The following is a 17,963-nucleotide window of genomic DNA, read 5'->3' on the forward strand; positions in this document are numbered from 1 at the left end:
ATGTCCTTTGCTCTTGAAGTGGGCTCCTCCACATTGAGGAGACAGGTCAGCAGCTTGTGGAGCATTTCAGGGAACATCTTGCACCAAACAAACCCACTGCCTTGTGGCCAACCATGCCACAAAGGACATGTAAATCCTGGACGTCCTCCATGGCCAAATCCAAGCCACCCGATGATTGGAGGAAGGACGCCTCATCTTCCGCCTTGGGATCCTTCAACCACACGGCATCAACATCGACTTCACTATTTTCTAAATCTCTCCTCCCCCCACCTCATCATAGATCCAACCCTCCAACACTCCCACTTGACCTATCCAACCTGTCCATCTTCCTTCAAACCTATCTGCTCCACCCTCCCTACCTATCAAATCAGCTCCCCCCCCCCCACCCCCTCCACCTGCATCTACCTATCACCTTCTCAGCTAAACTCTTCCCAGCACCACCTCCACCCCACTCTTTATCTCTCAGCCACCTTCAACCACCTCCCCCCGCAACGTTCCTGATGAAGGGCTTATGCCCGAAACGTCGCCTGTCCTCCTCCTCGGACACTGCCTGACCTGCTGTGCTTTTCCAGTGCCATACTTTAAACTCTGACTCTCCAGCATCAGCACTTTCGCCATTATGACAGATAAAAAGGATTTTCTTCAAGTTTCACTAACAGGATGGTTTGTCTTTGTTAAATTTTAGTTTCAAAAACAGGGATTTAAATACCATAATAGCTGGAGTTTTTCAACTCTCATGAATGCCATCAGGCTGTGTTTTTTTCAATAAACTTTAAAGTGCTGGGGCTTAAATAACTTGAGAGCTTAATGATTTTATGGGTGGCACGGTGGCACAGTGGTTAGCACTGCTGCCTCACAGCGCCAGAGACCCGGGTTCAACTCCCGCCTCAGGCGACTGACTGTGTGGAGTTTTCACGTTCTCCCCGTGTCTGCGTGGGTTTCCTCCGGGTGCTCCGGTTTCCTCCCACAGTCCAAAGATGTGCAGGTCAGGTGAACTGGCCATGCTAAATTACCCGTAGTGTTAGTTAAGGGGCAAATGTAGGGGTAGGGATATGGGTGGGTTTCGCTTCGGCGGGTCAGTGTGGACTTGTTGGGCTGAAGGGCCTGTTTCCACACTGTAAGTAATCTAATCTAATCTATAACATACATAACCAACCTTTCAAGAGCATTTATATCTCCTCCATGAATTTGTGACGCTCATACTATTGGATAATGTCCATCCTACGTTGCTACACAGAGGAAGGCGAAATATAAACCATCAGACCATGCTGAAACAGCTAAGAAAGAAATTGAAAGAAGTTCTTGTCAGGTTTGGTTTTAATGATCATGCCCGCTGATATTGTCAATTTATCGGGCAACTCCTTTGGAGTCTACTACATTGAGGATTTTGCAGGATCACATTGTGCAACTTCCATCGCTGTTGCACTTGGCCATAGAAACTCTCGGCCATTTTTACAGAGACTGAGGGGGGAAGGGGCTGGATAATAGCTCTTAGTCCTCCATTATCTTAAGCTATGCTTCCACCAGGATCTGTGTGGGACCATCAGTATTGACCCTTCCAGATCTTTACACAGTATGGGATGGGAGCAGGGAAAATTGTAAGCTTGGATGGCATGGACCTAATGATGATACAAACAAGTAGCCCCATGTCGAATGACTTGATAAACTAGCTAGTCTTCTGTCCTTTCCTTTCCCAGTGGTCTCGTGCTAATTCAAACAGAATCTTTTTGCCATTGCTAGAACAGTATTACTTAGGCAGGTTGGTAAACTCTTACCCCTCCCCCTTAAACCTGATAGAAACTTTTAAACAAGCAGGTAATTTGTATCTGACACAGTTAGGAGCCCATTTGTCTGATTGTTGGGTCTGGTGCAAACTCGGTATAATGCCATCCCTACTCACTCATATTTGAAAGTCATTTATCAAAGCCCTAAGAACCTTTTCAACTTTGATTTATTGTTGAAGTATCCATCAGAGAGAAATGTTCAGAGTAATTGCTGTCTCAAAGTACACCCTTGTACATAAGCACAGCTCAATGATCAAACAGAATTTTCTTTCGACCTTTGTAAAGACATGAAATGCTACGTGAAAATATCTCTTCAGTCGGGACCTCCCTTTCTTTTTCTTCATTGTGGATGTGCCTACACCAGATGGACAGAGCCATTAAGGAAGCAGCTCACTGCCACTTTCTCAAGAGTAATTAGGGATGGGAATTAAATTTGGCTTTGCTCGTGATATCCATATCCCATGAATGAATAAATACAAAATAGAGCAGCTACTTACACCCATGTGCTCTCCCAGCCATCAGAGTTGCTTTCTTCACATTGTGTATTAGCAGTTCCAAGGGTCTAGTTTGAGTTGAGTTTGGCTTCATAGCTGATCAACAGTTGGTAATACTCTTGTGACTGCACACTTTGATTTATCCACTTGTAACACAGAGGCTACCAATCACTGAACCTTCACACTTTCTAGTCTGCACACTTCACACAATCTAGTCTCCTGCATTCGCGGTTCACAAGGTGGTCTCCTCCACATTGAGGAAACGAAGCAGAGGCTGGGTGACCACTTCGCAGAACATCTACGTTCTGATCGGAAAAAAAGACCCTGAGCTTCCAGTTGCCTGCCATTTTAGCACACCACACTGTCCCCTGGCCAACACCTCTGTCTCGGGCTTGCTGTAGTGCTCCAGTGAAGCTCAGTGCAAGCTGGAAGAACAGCATCTCATTTTTCACCTGGGGACCCTGCAGCCTTCAGGACTCAATATCAACTTCAATAACTTTTAGGCTTTAGCTCTCCTATATCCTTACCCCAACCCCCACAATCAGGCCTTGTTATCACATAGTTTGCTATTGCAACCACCCATTTTTAGCCACTCATAATTTCTATTTACAGCTATTCACCCTCCTAGCCGAATCGCTATCCATTACTTTGTCTGTCTAACTGTTCTTCCCTCTCTATGGACTCTCCCTACTTATCGTTTACTTCTTATCACCTCCCCTACCCTATCTTCTGCATATAAACCGATGTTTTCCCAGCTGCCATCAGTTCTGAGGAAGGGTCACTCGATCTGAAGCATTGACTCTGATTTCTCTCCACAGATGCTGCCAGACCTGCTGAGCTTTTCCATCAACTTACTTTTTTGTCTCTGATCTACAGCATCTGCAGCTCTTTCAGTTTTTAATTCACATTTTCTGCAGCAAGGCTAATATATTTTTTAAGAAAACTAAGAGTTGCGCCCTTTACAAAGAATGCCAACAGAACAAATTTTCCGATAACATAAAGCGAGATAAAGATGTGAACGTGGAGCAAATTCAGCCCCTTGATGTTGCTCTGCCATTCAATAAGTTCATGATGATCTGATCATAACCTGTAAAGACGGTGTCTTTTTATGTCTCTGTACTTTTGATTGTGAAATGAAATAGAAAAGAATTGTTTTAAAAAACAAGGATTAATGAAGCACGATTGAAGGTCTTGAAAGCAAATAACCTGAAATTCATTTTGTGTACCTTTTACACAGCTGCTGGTTCCAGCAGCAATAGATAGTTTGCAGACGAGCTGGATTCAAGGTCTTCGTACTAACGATGAATCAGCTGGGAGCTGGTGTGTGTACTAGCAGTGTTGATGACAAAGGCCTTCTGCCTGATAATAACGTTTGATTGGTTCCAATGCAGCTGAACAGCTGGGGGCTGTGAACGAGATAGGGAATATGCATTTGGTCTCCACCATCTCTCTGTTCTTCACAGTAAAAAAATACACTGTAAGCCTGAAGAAAATTTCAATTGCTGTTCGCTGTGACTTTTAATTAATAAGCCCGAGATCTTTTGTGAGGGTGAACCAGTAACCATGTTCCTCCTGTGAACAAGTGAAATCGTTGGAAGAAGTCAGATCGAGAAGCCGCATTCCGATCAGCACAAGCAGCACCTCAGCAAATCCTGTGAACAGGGACCACTGAACTGTTTTCCCAGTTTCTCCTTCCTCCCAATAGCACCCTTTATTTTCTCATATGTATGTCTGTCTGTATGTATGTAAGGGGGAGTTTATAAGGGGGTTAGAGTTTTAACTGGTACTGTTATATGCCAACACCTCATAATTGTTTATCTGCAGTAAAAATCGATTTAAATGTAATCAATAGTAATTCTTGTTCATTGCAGAAAACTGAATCTAAAAGATGGATAAACTGGGGACTTTCAAAATATTTAACTTTTGTGATGAATCCAGAAATGCAAAGGCTCAATTTTCAATGCGCTACCCCATGAGGTATAATATACACATTTCCATTCCACATTTCCACTCACCCCTGATGACCTACCATAGAGTCATACAGCATGGAAAACAGACTCTTCAGTCCAACTAGTGCACACTGACCACATTCCCAAACTGAACTCGTCCCACTTGCCTGCATTTGGCCCATATCCCTCCAAACCTTTCATATTCATGTATTTATGCAAATATCTCTAAGAATCTATCTACCTCTGTCTTAAAAATGTTGAAAGATTGTTTCCACCAGAGAGTCATAAAGTCATACAGCATGGAAGCAAACATTTTGGCCTAACTCATTGGTGTCGATCCAGTTTTGTAAACTGAACTAGTCCCATTTATTTGGCACACATCCCTCTAAACCCTTCCTATCCATGTACCTGTCTGAATGCCTTTTAAATGTTGAAATTGTACTCACCTGTACCACTTCCTCTGGCAGCTCATTCCATATACCACCCTCTCTGTGAAAAAGTTGCCCCTCAGGTACCCTTTTAAATCTTTCCCCTCTCACCTTAAACCTATGTTCTCTAGTTTTGAACTCCTCTGCATGGGACTATTCACCTTATGCATGCTCCTCATGATTTCATAACTTCTACAAATTCACCCCTCAACCACCGATACTCCGGGGAAAACGTCTCTGATAATGTAAAGCCTCCAGTTTCATTAATATCCTTGTAAGTCCTTTCTGCACCCTTTTTAGTTTAATAACGTTCTTCCTATAGCGGAATGACCAAAATTGTACGCAGTACAGTCCTTTCTGCTATTATGTGATAGCTGTGTTCTTGTGCAATCGTGCACTATAGAAAATCATACAATAAAAATAACAGGGCTTATTAAAAAAAATAGGGTTGGGATAGCCCACCAAAAATATCCCTCGAAATCTAAACAAATATAGTAGTTAGCCTTGCACTAAGGATAGCACTGTTTAAATAGATGTTAAATTCATATCTAATAATGAAATAATACAGCACATTTAGCACTTTACCCTGAAAAGGTTTGAAGGTAACTTAATGGAGTGAAGGAGGGTGGTGTTGAGGTCGCTATGTTATGAAGACAGGCGTTGAGGGTCACCACCATCATCACCTTCAGGTGCAGTTGGGGTTACAGGGTTAGGACAAAAAATAATTAATTCAGAAGTGGATGGTTGTGGTTCACTGTCTTCTGAGTCAATTGACCATGTGAGGTCGATGCAGAGACTGTTGGCATAAATATTCTATTCCTCCAAGCACCATGACACTAAAAATGTTGGGGATAGAATCACAAGACAGTGAACACACTTAAGTGAAAGTTCACATTTTACAAACAGCGTTCACCTATTCATTATTCATGTTACAGCCAATTCACTGAAGAAGAGACTGTACTTCAAGTGTGCCTTTGTCTTGTACAGCCATAACATGATGTCCCAACTCCTGTACTTTATGCTCTGATCGACGAAGACAAACAGGACAAGTGCCTTCTTCACCTCACTGTCTCCATGCAACTCCACTTTCAAAGAACTATGTACCTGCACCCCCTCAGTCCCTCTGTTCAGCAACACTCCCCAGAGCCACCCAATTAACCGTGTAACTCCTGTCCTGCTTTGTCTTACCAAAATGCATCACTTCACATTTAAACTCCATTTGCCACTCTTTGGCCCACTAGCCCAGTTCATCAGGACCCCTTGTATTCCTAGATAAGCAACTTCACTGTCCACTGTACCACCCACAACTTATTAACCATGTCTCCTATATTCTCACCCAAATATTCACATAAACGCTGAACAACACCACCACTGGAAGAGAGTTCAAAAGACTCATGATGTGTGAGAGAAACAAATTCACTTAATCTGTTTTAAATGGGTCATCGCTGATATTTCAACAGTGATCACTATTTCTAGATTCTCCTATGTGGGAGACATCCTGTCTACATCTATCCCATTAAGACCACTCAAGGATCTTGAACATTTCAATCAAGTCGCCTCTTCTAAACTCCCGTGGACAGAAGACTAGCCTGTCCTGCCTCTCCTCACAAGGCAACCCACGTGTTGCAGCCAATGGTCTGGTAAACTTTCCCTGAGCTGCTTCAAACACATTTAGATCTTCCCTTAAATAGGTGACTAGTGCTGTGCGTAGTACTACAGATGCAATCTCACCAGTCCTCCCAGTGTTTGGCATCATAGGAAGTACACCCATTCCTCTGTATGTGTGAGAGTTCTCTTTATGAGAACCCTCACAAATGATCATGATTTGGAGATGCTGGTGTTGGACTGAGATGTGCAAAGTTAAAAATCACACAACACCAAGTTATAGTCCAACAGGTTTAATTAGAAGCATTAGCTTTCAGAGTGCTGCTCCTTCATCAGGTGGTTGTGGAGTATAAGATTGTAAGACAGAATTTATAGCAAAAGTTTACAGTGTGATGTAACTGAAATTATATATTGAAAAAGACCTGGATTGTTTGTGAACCCTCTCATCTTTTAGAAGGACCATGTTGGTTTCAGTTCTTTCATATGTAAATTGCAAAGGTTCACTCACTTTAACAGTTAGTATCATGTTGACCCAGATACTACATTGCAAGTATGAGGTGTTCTGTGTGAGACTGTCTATGCCCCAATGGTCAGACTGATTCTAATTTTAAAAAAGGGATTTACAGAATCTTACATGGATTCATGCAGTTTTTGAGCAGCGCTCCAAAAGCAAATGCTTCCAAATAAACCTGCTGGACTATATCCTGGTGTTGTGTGATTTTTAACTTCCCACAAATGATGAAATTCACGAGTGCAGAGCTTGTTAAAAATACAGGATAAAAAATCATGGATCTGTGAGTTTGCTCACGTTTGTTGAATTTTGTTGCTATTTCATTTTTGGCGCTCACACATTCGCAGGATTTACTGCATGTGATTGGACTGGTGAAAGTGTGGAGGAGGTATCCCAAGATGTTGCTAGAAATTGATCATTTTAAAGAGGAGGAAATGTGGGATCATGCGGGTTTGCGTTCTTTTGAACAAGGAAAGCTGTTGGGAGATTTAATGGAGGGACATAAAATTGTGAGGAGCCTAGACAGATTGAGCAGGAAAACCCTGGTCTTCTTAGCAGAGAGGTCAATAAAGGGGGATGAGGGATTGGGCATAGTCTTAATGTCATTTGTGGAAGGCTTACAGAGAATTTTAGAAGCGTTTTGACTCAGCATGTGGTAGGAATCTCGAATTCACTACCCAAAACAGTGGTACTGGCAGAAATTGCCATCATTGTGGAAACCTTATTAAATATACAGTTGAAGTGTACAGAACTACAGAGCAAGAATTGGAAAGTGAGATTAGGCTGACTAATCTTTTTTAGCTTGACATAAACACAATGGGCCTAATGCCCATCTTCTGTGCTTTGCTTTTATGATTCTGTAAAATGATCAGTCTGCTTAAACTGGTACTTTCGCTAAATGAGATTTGCATCAACTCTTAAACCAACTATTCCAGTTTCCCAGAAGGAGCAATACATAGCCAGGACAGTACACTGTAAGGTCACTGGTGCACAACAACTTACTTGCAGTCTTTAGGGGCATAAGTCACTTGAAATTGTCAGTCTTCCAAGGTCCCCTCATGAATTCCCACAAGTAAATGTCCACCCTAGTCTTGATGAAAGCTACTCGATATATTTGGCCTCCGTTACAAAACAGACTCGAAACGAGCTCACCAGGAGCTGAAAGCTAGGACAGCATACCCAATCCTATCCTTTACCTTTCAAGTATAACCTTTCTTCGAAGCACTTGACGCCACAAAGCTGCGTTTGTGGTCTGGAAGCACAGCCAACCAGGCAATGTCGTAAACCAGCACTCCAGTATTTTCAGGAGCATGCATTGACTACAGATGTGGCTACCCAGGAAAGGGTTAAAATGGTTGGCACTGAATGAAAAGAAAAACAAATCCATTAAACCATGTCCAATTATTTTTGTTGGCAGTTTTGCCAACCTCCAAGACTGATGTATGGACCACACAGCTGATTGCTTTCTCAATGGTGATTACATTTGCTTGTATACATGCCCTTATAGATGAGGTGCTCAAGTTAATTCTTTTGTTTACGCTTTACCTTTTTATTATATGGGAAGTTGGTTGAGTAACATATTCCTATTTCCACCCAGAAAAACCAAATCTGCTTGGCGCCAGCCAAGACTCTGCTTATCTCAGAGGGAACAATAAAGTTTTTATAGCTCGTTTCGCACTGGGAATAATCTGAGAACGGAGTATTTATTTTATAAATGTGGAAAAGTGGTTGCAGCTGCTATAGAAATGTCTCTTTGAGTTGTCAAGCTATTGTAACAATGGAGGGGACATATATTTGTTGATTTGGAAACTTGAGGCTAGTGCAGAAATGGGAAACCTGTTCAAATGAAAGTTAATGGCACGCGTTTGGCTTCATTCTCAGGTCCTGAGGACAAATATAAGAATCTTATTTTTGCAATTATCGATCTGGCATTTCCAAGACAAATATAAGAGCACACCACATGGCCGTGTTGTTATTCAAAGCTATTCACAGTGGAATGAAATGAAAAGGTGTCACACCAGAATCTACATTCAAACTTGGGGATTTTTGTTCCTGCTTGGCGTTTAGTTTGTTCAAAGTTTATGTACCGAAGGCACATACAGTGCTAAAGACGTTACATTTGGTCTCAGCCCTGCAGAGAGAGAAGCTGCAAAACAGTAATTCAGCACGTAACTGCAAATGGAGAAGCAGAGCTGCCTTCAGTAAATAAGGGCAGGTGGTGCTGCGCAACAGCACCCTGAAGGAAAACAGAAGATGCGAGAAACACTCAGCAGGTCAGGCTGCCTCCAGAGAGAGAGAGAAGCGAAACAGTCAATGTTTTAGGTCAATGAGCTCTTTGGTACTGTTGAAGTTTCTGACAAAGCTAAGCTCCCACTGTTTGGAGGGCATAAGGTTTCCATTGACATTTCTCTCAGCAAAAATGAATGTATTCAAGGAACTAAGGAGGAAAACTTGAGAGAAGAAGAATAAAATATATTTAAAATTAGCCTTTCTGAAGTTATTGGCTAGCATTTCATTGCTTCTACTGATAGACCAGCTCTTCCAAATCATCTACTGATATCGAGAGACATAGTGAAGACTTTCTACCTCTCCTTCAAGATCTTGTCATCTAATTCTCTTCAAGAACCACAATATGTTCCTAGCTGAAATCTCCTCCCATTTCTGTTTACTGAGCGTTTGCACCAAACATCCTTTTCCTCGGTGAATTTAAGCTGAACCTTAACCCCAACCCAGTTTTGTCTTGTTGTATTTATCTATCCTTTAACCTTGACTGCTACATGGACTCTAATCCAGATCACTGCAGGGTCACCTTTACCAGCAGAGCCATCTCTGAGCATTTTTTCATTCCTCTCCCTTCAAGTTTACCTGATAAATTCAAGTTTATGATACATGCAAAAGCAGATGCTGGAGACTGGAAATAAAAACAGAAGATATTAGAGAAACTCAGCTGGTTTGACAGCATTTGTGCAGACTTACTTGTGCAGTCACACTTAATATTTCAAATCTAAGGTGATATTTCTTTAGAACTCATTTAGTCTGTTTTTCTACCTGGGTTTTAAGTAGCTCAGCATTAAAATACTGTACTTCCCATTTCCAGTCTACCTGTTGTCAATGTGTTTAATGACTACTACGGACAGAACTGAAAACAACTTATAGCAGAGGTAGAGGTGACTTGACCACGCCAAGTCAGCTAGTATTCATTTTACATTGTATCTCTCTAAAATGTCACCCTTTTAAACAAAATAGAAAATTGCATCTTTTATAATTTGCAGTTACAAGCTACCAAAGGTACCCAACATCCAAGGTCAACAAAGATATCATTTATGAATAAAACTCTGATAATTCTAGACTGTCCCACTTTCATCAGTTTCTGCACATGTATTTTATCCATTATCTCTAAAGTGTTTTTTTTAAATGGCATTCTTGTGAGTTGTCAGTTTGTCTCATATCTGCTCATTATTGAATTGGTGCTCCTTCCTTAGGGACTGTCGTTCCCATGGTGAGTGCTTGATCAGAGCAGGGCAGTTATCTTTGAGATTCAATATCAGTGCTGGTTGATAACTTCCAGAGCATCCTAAACTGTTTGTATTCATTTTTATTTTAATTCTAGTGAAAGCTACCCCCTGTTCTGTACCCCTCTACATCATTAATGGTAATGTTCACACTCTGATGAGAAACTTGGCAAGCACTTTGTTAAAGGCTTCATGAATCCAGCAAATCATTGCATTGCTTTCACGTATTTTGATTGCTGCATCTCTGCTATAGCTCTCAGCTTGTCGGGATTCAGGCAAAATCCTTTTGCTGTCAGTACATGACTTATGTGTTTCAAGCATCTTCAATGGCATCTTTTTCTTGTCCAGCTTCAGTTTCATCTTTAGCAGTCACACTAGATTCTGGTCTTGATCTGTAATGGCTGCATGCTTAGTGTCTTCACATCATTAAATCACCCAAAATGGTTTCCGCTGGAAGATCATGGACCATCTCGTGTTGTCTCCCTTAGTACTCTTCTCGCGGAACGGAAATGTCAAATGGTATATGCAGCCACCTCTGTCTCCCAAGATGGTGTCCAGCATGTAGTTAGAGAACGTTTGCTTTCTGTCAACTTCACTTGCTAGTTACCACTCTTTACATTGGAGATTGTGGCAAAATGTCTTCAATGATTGTCACTGGAAAGCGAAATCTCTTACAGTTTATTGAGAACCAATGGATATATGCATACTCTCAACTTTCACTGACATACAGAGGGATCTGGGTGTACAGCTCCACAGATCCCTGAGAGTGGCATCGCTGATGGATAAGATGGCCAAGAAGACTTACTTTAATTGGTCAGGGCATGGACTGTAGAAATTGGCAGGTTATGTTCCAAGCTCCTACAAAACTACAGTTAGGCGCAATTTTGAATATTTCATGTAACACTAATAGAAGGACATGGATGCTCTGGAAAGGGTGAGAGAAGGTTTACCAGGGTGTTGCCTGTGTAGAGGGCTTTAGTTATGAGAAGAGTTTGGATAAACTCAGATTTTTCTGGAAAGATGAAGGCTGAGTTTTTAAAAAATGAGAGGCATAGATAGGATGGATAGTCAGAGGTTTTTTTCCTAGGGCGGAAAGGTCAACTACAAGAGGGTAGTCCTGTGCTGTATTGAATTATATTGTATGCCAGGATGCTAATTCAGTCTGGAGCAGTTGACACTTTCTTGATCACACCCTTCTTTTCTAGCCCCTCTATCTTGTCTTCCAGGCTGGACTTAAGGGCAGCTAAAACTTTCCTCAGCAGATGTTGAGTTGGTTTTGCACTGTCATCTACTTCAAAATGCTACAACTGAGCAGGACAAACAGTCACCTGCAGTACTTCCAGCATGCGACTCTTCCAAAAACAATGACCTTAAACCACAGGAGTAAACCAAAAGCTGTGACATACTTAATGCCAGTACACACATTTCCATACTTCGAAGGGGGGAGCGAGTGGGGTGGGGTTTGATATTGTAATTCTTGTGTGGATTTGCAACCAACTAGGCCATATTGTGGAGAGGATGTGTAGGGTCTCTGGGCACAGCTTGAGATGGAGTGGGGGGGGGATGGGGGTGCATGGAGGACACTTAACATTTACAGAAGCTTAAGCCTCATTCATACAGCGTTGGTCTTTAGGGCTAGGATTTTGGGAGTGATGGATGGGTGGAAAGGAGAAAATGGAGGGTAAAGGTTGATCTTGAGATGAGGGAATCCTTTGATTCAGCTGAAAGCTGTGTTGTCTAAACAAAGCAGTGAAGTACTCTTCAGGTGGGGAGGGGAAGATGAAAGTTCCGATGGGGTTTGTACTGGGAGAGTCTTGGGGCCAGGGTGTATAATCGTTTTAATTTGCACATAATCCAGTATATCAATGGAGTCATGTTTTGTTTCTTTTTTTTATTTTAATAATGTGTTTTATCACCAAAACACAAACATGCAATGCTGCAATTTGATTTTAACGATAAAACAGAAGTGTACTACATGAAAGAAATGAAGGTAAAATGGAATAAATTAAGCTATTTACATATAACATACATTTGAAGATTTCAAGGTCACAAGCAAATATACAATCACACTTACCCCAGTAGTGTCCCATTTTAAAACTCAAAATGCCAGAGAGAATTCCCTTCTCTATCCACATAGTGTTTGAGTAAGCTGTAGCTTCAATTTCCATTCATGAGAATCTGATAGTCTCTTCCTTAGATTGTCATATAATTCAACTTAGACATTTTTTTCCCAATTACATCAAACTGCTCTCTTATCTCAGGAGCAATAATTTTACAACTTCCAAGCTATGAGTGTTGCCCTTAGCTCAAAAGAATGGCAGAATCTTCTATCTGAGAGTTTAACTCTGTTTATTTTGCTTATTTGGTAACTCTCTCTCTCTTTCAATAAAAACTCTCCAGGAAGTCGTTCTCTAATGGTGTGTTTGTAAGAAATTTCTATAGCTACAGAAATGCTTATAGTTAATCAATAAACCCCTTCAGATGCATTGAAACCTAGATACCCCTCATTCAAAGTTCAAACAGAAATGACAAAATCACACACCTTACACTTCACTTCTTTCACATCCTTCCTTCACTTGATGTTGTATTGGTTTTGGTTTCCTATACTGCAGACTATATTCGATTGAGAACGGCACTGTCATTCAGAATTTATTTTTATCCATTCAAGGGATGTTGGCATTGGTGGCTAGACCAGTATTGTTGTGTCTCATTGCCCTTGAGAAGGTGATGATAAACTGTTTCGTTGAACCACTGCAGTTCTTGGGGTTTAGTCTTTCCTTGTATCGAAAATCCTTCATTCCTGGTATCATTCTAGTAACTCTCCTTTGCATTGCCTCCAGGGCTCTATTTATTTTTTATCTCCTTAAATTGTATGTCCAGAACTGAACACAATGTTCCAAATGTGGTGTGACCAATGATTTGTAGCTTGGTGTCACGTGCAAATTTCAAGATCTCCAAATAATTTACGTTAATCAGAAAAAGGGTCCTAACACTCATCCATGAGGAGTACCATTTTTATCTCCAACTTGAGAAATGCCTATCTATACCTACCCTTTGTTTTGGATCTTTTAGCCAGTTTTTACGTCATGCTGCCATCAATCCCAAACATTCCCAATTTGCTAATCAACCCACCATGTGGCACTGTATCAAACACTTTCCAATGTCTAAATATACAGCATCCACAATACGATCCATTGCCTGTATCACCTCGTCAAAATACTCAGTTAAATTTGTCAGACAGGACCAGCCCTTGACAAAGCCATGTTGACTGTCTAGTATTAACTCGTTTATCTCTAAGTGTATATTTACTTTATCCTGCATTATGGTCTTCACCAGTTTTCCCAGTATCAAGCTGTCAAGTCTGTAGTTTCCTGGGTTATCTTTTGTCGAGAGTGTGTTGCTGGAAAAGCACAGCAAGTTAGGCAGCATCCAAGGAGCTTTATTCCTGATGAAGGGCTAATGCCTGAAATATCGATTCTCCAGCTCCTTGGATGCTGCCTGACAGGCTGTGCTTTTCCAGTACCACACTCTCAGCTCTGATCTCCAGCATCTGCAGTCCTCACTTTCTCCTGGGTTATCCTTTGCCTTTTCTTAAACAACGGCATCACGTTTCCAAACCTCCAGTCCCTTTGGATTAATCCGCTGTTCACAAAGGCCTGGAAAGTTTCTGTTGATGGTTCTGCAATTTGCTCCATTACCTCTCTCAGCAATCTCGAGTGCATCCTATCCAATCAGATTACTGATGAAGGGCTTTTGCCTGAAATGTCACTTTTCCTGCTCCTCGGATGCTGCCTGACCTGTTGTGCTTTTCCAGCACCACCCTAATCTAGACTCTGGTTTCCAGCATCTGCAGCCCTTGATTGTACCTTGCATCCTATCCCGGGCTGATGACTTCTCTATCTGGAGTGCTGCCAGCCTTTTCAGCAGCTCATTTTTAATCTGTCACTATACCGCGCAGTTGTTCAACACTCACATTTTCAACTGGGCTTTCATCACCATCTTTTAATTTGGTAAAGATGGTAGCAAAGTATTCATTTGGTACCTCTGCCATACCCTTTTCTTCAGTGAGCAGCTTAACGTATTTGTTTCTTATAGGCCCCACTTTATCCTTCACTAATCTTTTACTATTAATATGTTTGAAAAATGTTTAACTGTTTATTTTAGCGCAGCTTGCCAACCTTTCCTTATGCTTCCTCTTCACCTTCCTTATTCCAGCCTCAGACTGTCTCCAGCATTTGAGATACTCTTCCTGATTTCCACTGATATTATTATTCTGGTACGCATCATATGCCTCCTCTTTCTTCCTTATTTTCTCATCAGTATCCCTAGTCATCCATGGTACTCTAGCTTTGGATATGCGGCATTTATTTCTTATGGGTCTGTACCTAGCTTACACCCTATTCGGCTGCCTATTGAAAGTCTCCCATTTCTCATCCACTGTTGTATCCATCAAAATGCATTTCCAAACAACCTGCCCCAGTTTAACTTTTAGACCCCTAAAATTTCCCGTTTCCAATCTGCTATCATAACCCTTAACTGATTTGTTATCCTTTTTCAACTTAATATCAAACCTTATTTGTTATGATCACTATATCCCAAAAGTTCCCCCCACTCTGATGTTTGCCACTAGTACTGCCTCATTTCCTGGGACAAGATCCAGCTTCTTCCATAGTAGGGCTGGAAATGTAATGTTCCTCCCCTTTATTTCACTACACTCTAACTTTTTCCCTGTCTACTTTAGGGAAATTGAATCACCAACTATCACAACCCTACTTGACCTATATATTTCCACAGTTTGCTTGCAAAACCTCCCTTTTATTTCCTCCCACTGTTTGGAGGTCTGTCATAAATACCCAACAACGTCACTACTCTCTCCTGTTGCTCACTCCTAACCACACAGATTCTAATTCAGGGACTGCATCACCTTCAAGGGCAATGATACTATCTTCAACCAAGACTGCTACACTTCATCTCTTTTTATCCAACCCGATTCTGTTTAAAAGCTTTTAACCCTGGATGTTAAATATCCCGTCCTGGTCTGGCTTGAGTCATGTTTCTGTCAATTCCTCCTTAGAGCAATTTCTGCTTTCAGTTCCCCAGTTTTGTTCACTATGCTCCATGCATTTACATGCATACAATTTTACCCTGCCCTGGCCTGTTTCTTGCCCATCGGGAGTTGATCATTTCTTTATTCACTGTCAATAGTCATCTCTTCCCCCATTTACTTTCCCCAATTCCCCATCTTCTCACTTTTTTGCCCTCACTTCCAAAGCTAGGCTTATTAGTCAATCCACCCCATTGCCTTATAAGTTTATATCCATCCCCAGGAAATTAGTTCCATTTCTGCTCAGGTGAAGCCCATCTTTTCTGAACAGTTCCCTGAAGTGATCCCAATATCCCTAAACTTTAAACCCTTCCTTTCTGCACCATCCCTCTACCCCCAGATTTACACCCTAATGTGTCTTTACCTAAATGGTGAGGCCCATAACACAGGTAGTATTTCTGAGATTACTACTCTGGAATTCCTGTGTTTCAACCTGCTCCCTAACTCCTGGAAATGATTCTACATGTCCTCCAAGCTGTCTTTCCCTGTGAGGTTGGTGCCCTCCCAGTCACTGGTTGTTCACCCTCATTTACGAGAAGTTATCCAACCGTTCCATTATGTCCTGAAACCCTTGCACCAAAGAGACAACAGACTATTTGGGACTCATGATCTTGGCTGCAAGCTAGACTGTCTGTCTATCTATTGAACTACTAGAGAGCATGCATTTAAGGTCAGAGGGGGTATGTTCAAAGGAGATGCGAGGGGCAAGTTTTTTACACACTGCCTGGAACATGCTACTGGGCTGGTGGTTGAGGCAAATATGATAGGGGTGTTTAAGGAGCTTTTAGATAAGCACATGAATAAGCAAGGAATGCAGGGATATGGACCAAGGGCACGCAGAAGGGATTAGTTTAACATGGCATCACGTTTGACACAACATTGTGGACTGAAGGGCCTGTTCCTGAGTTGTACTGTTCCTTTCTAATCAGCCTATCACATCTCTCTCTTTTACCAGAGTAGCCTCATGTACCATCGGACTATAATGTTTTCCTTTTGTCATCCACCCCCAACTCAGTCATGTTGCTCACTAAATAGGTATCTAAAATTTCATACCTGTTAGACAGTGCCAAGGTGGGTTTCCTCCACCTGCTATCTCTTTTCTTTTCAGCAAATGGTCACTCAGTGTCCTGCCATCTCTGCACTCCTCTTTTCATGCCATTCGCAATGTGGTGTGCCCACTGTCTGGTATGAGAAACCTCTCTCCTTCTTGAATGGTGTGCAGTGAGGAGAGGTACTGCTCTGAATCAGTCACATGTGTGATGATGCTGCTGCTTTAACAAGATTAGGTTGTTGTTCTTGGCTTTTTTTTCAGACAAGGTTGTAAAAGCAGCGATTCTGAAAAGTCTAGGTTTGAGGGTTTTAGGGTCAGTTTGATTATAACTAACAGATACTGCCACAGGCAAAAGGCTTCCAAGTTTAAAAAAAAACACCTACAATGAAAGGGGAGTGGCCAGTTGTCCATACTCAACTTTTCTCTGGTTTGGTTTGGGTTTTAGCAGTCTGGTTGTTCACTGAAAGCAGTCAGTCTGTTTGCGACTGCTAATCCAAGAAACAGCGACATGGAAGATGGTGTTCCGTGCAGAATCCCTCCGCCATCTCTCTCCCTCCTGTAAGATGCTGTGTTTGATTTTACCTTTTGTGCCAAAGGGTTTTAACAGTGATTGTTGCAGGTATTTGGAACAGCATCATTAAGTTGAGATGATCTGTTGTTTTTTGGATAGGCTAAGTTATTCTATATTCTGTTTTCTTTTGTTTCATTCAGTAATCTTGTAAGTAAATTCTGTTTTGTTTGAAACTAAGTGGTTGGATCAGCTGCATCCCTTCTGGAATATCAACTAACACCTGCTTCAAACACCTAGCAAAGTTAGGGTCCGGGCTATATTCTTGACATGTTTTGAGGGGTCTGTCCTGGTCCATAACACATATTGTTCAAGGACTGCTACCCTCTGGCAATTCAGGCAGATGTGACTGTGCTAGATGTCCAGTGGATCCAAATTATCCCACATTTTGCATGTCACACACTTCACAGGCTTTCCCAGAATCCCTGCCGTCATTACTAGTCGAGATTGTGCACACCGCTGAGACTCTGCTATCTCTTAGCCACAACCACATTTTCTAGCAGTCCCCTTCTCTCTCTTGTTTGGTTTGTGGAGAAGGGATGGAGAGAACCACTACAGTACTGTAAAGCATTTTTGGGGTGGCACGGTGGCTCAATGGTTAGCACTGCTGCCTTATAGCACCAAGCACCTGGGTTCATTTCCAGGGTGACTGTCTGGAGTTTACACATTCTCCTTTTGTCTGCATGACATTCCTCTGGGTGCTCTGGTTTCCTCCTACAATGCAAATATGTGCAGGTTTGGTGGATTGGCCATGCTAAATTGCCCATAGTGTCCAGGGATGTGCAGGCTAGGCAGATTAGCTGTGGGAAATAAAGGGTGACAGAGATGGGGTAGGTGGATGGGTCTGGCTGGGATGCTTTTCAGAGGGACAGTGTGGATTCAATGGGCTGAATGTCCAGATTCCACACTGTAGGGATTCTTTGAATTACCAGGTCCTCCATAATCCCCCTTCTCAAC

At 41.8% G+C, this 17,963-nt stretch overlaps 1 protein-coding gene across 1 annotated transcript in view; it reads left to right on the forward strand.

The window, feature by feature from the left end:
- Nucleotides 1–17,963, forward strand: part of crocc2 (ciliary rootlet coiled-coil, rootletin family member 2) — a 292,849-nt gene that overhangs the window by 170,904 nt on the left and 103,982 nt on the right. The window lies entirely within an intron of this gene.

The sequence above is a fragment of the Hemiscyllium ocellatum genome, chromosome 13, assembly GCF_020745735.1.
Source record: "Hemiscyllium ocellatum isolate sHemOce1 chromosome 13, sHemOce1.pat.X.cur, whole genome shotgun sequence".
Lineage (NCBI taxonomy): Eukaryota > Metazoa > Chordata > Chondrichthyes > Orectolobiformes > Hemiscylliidae > Hemiscyllium > Hemiscyllium ocellatum.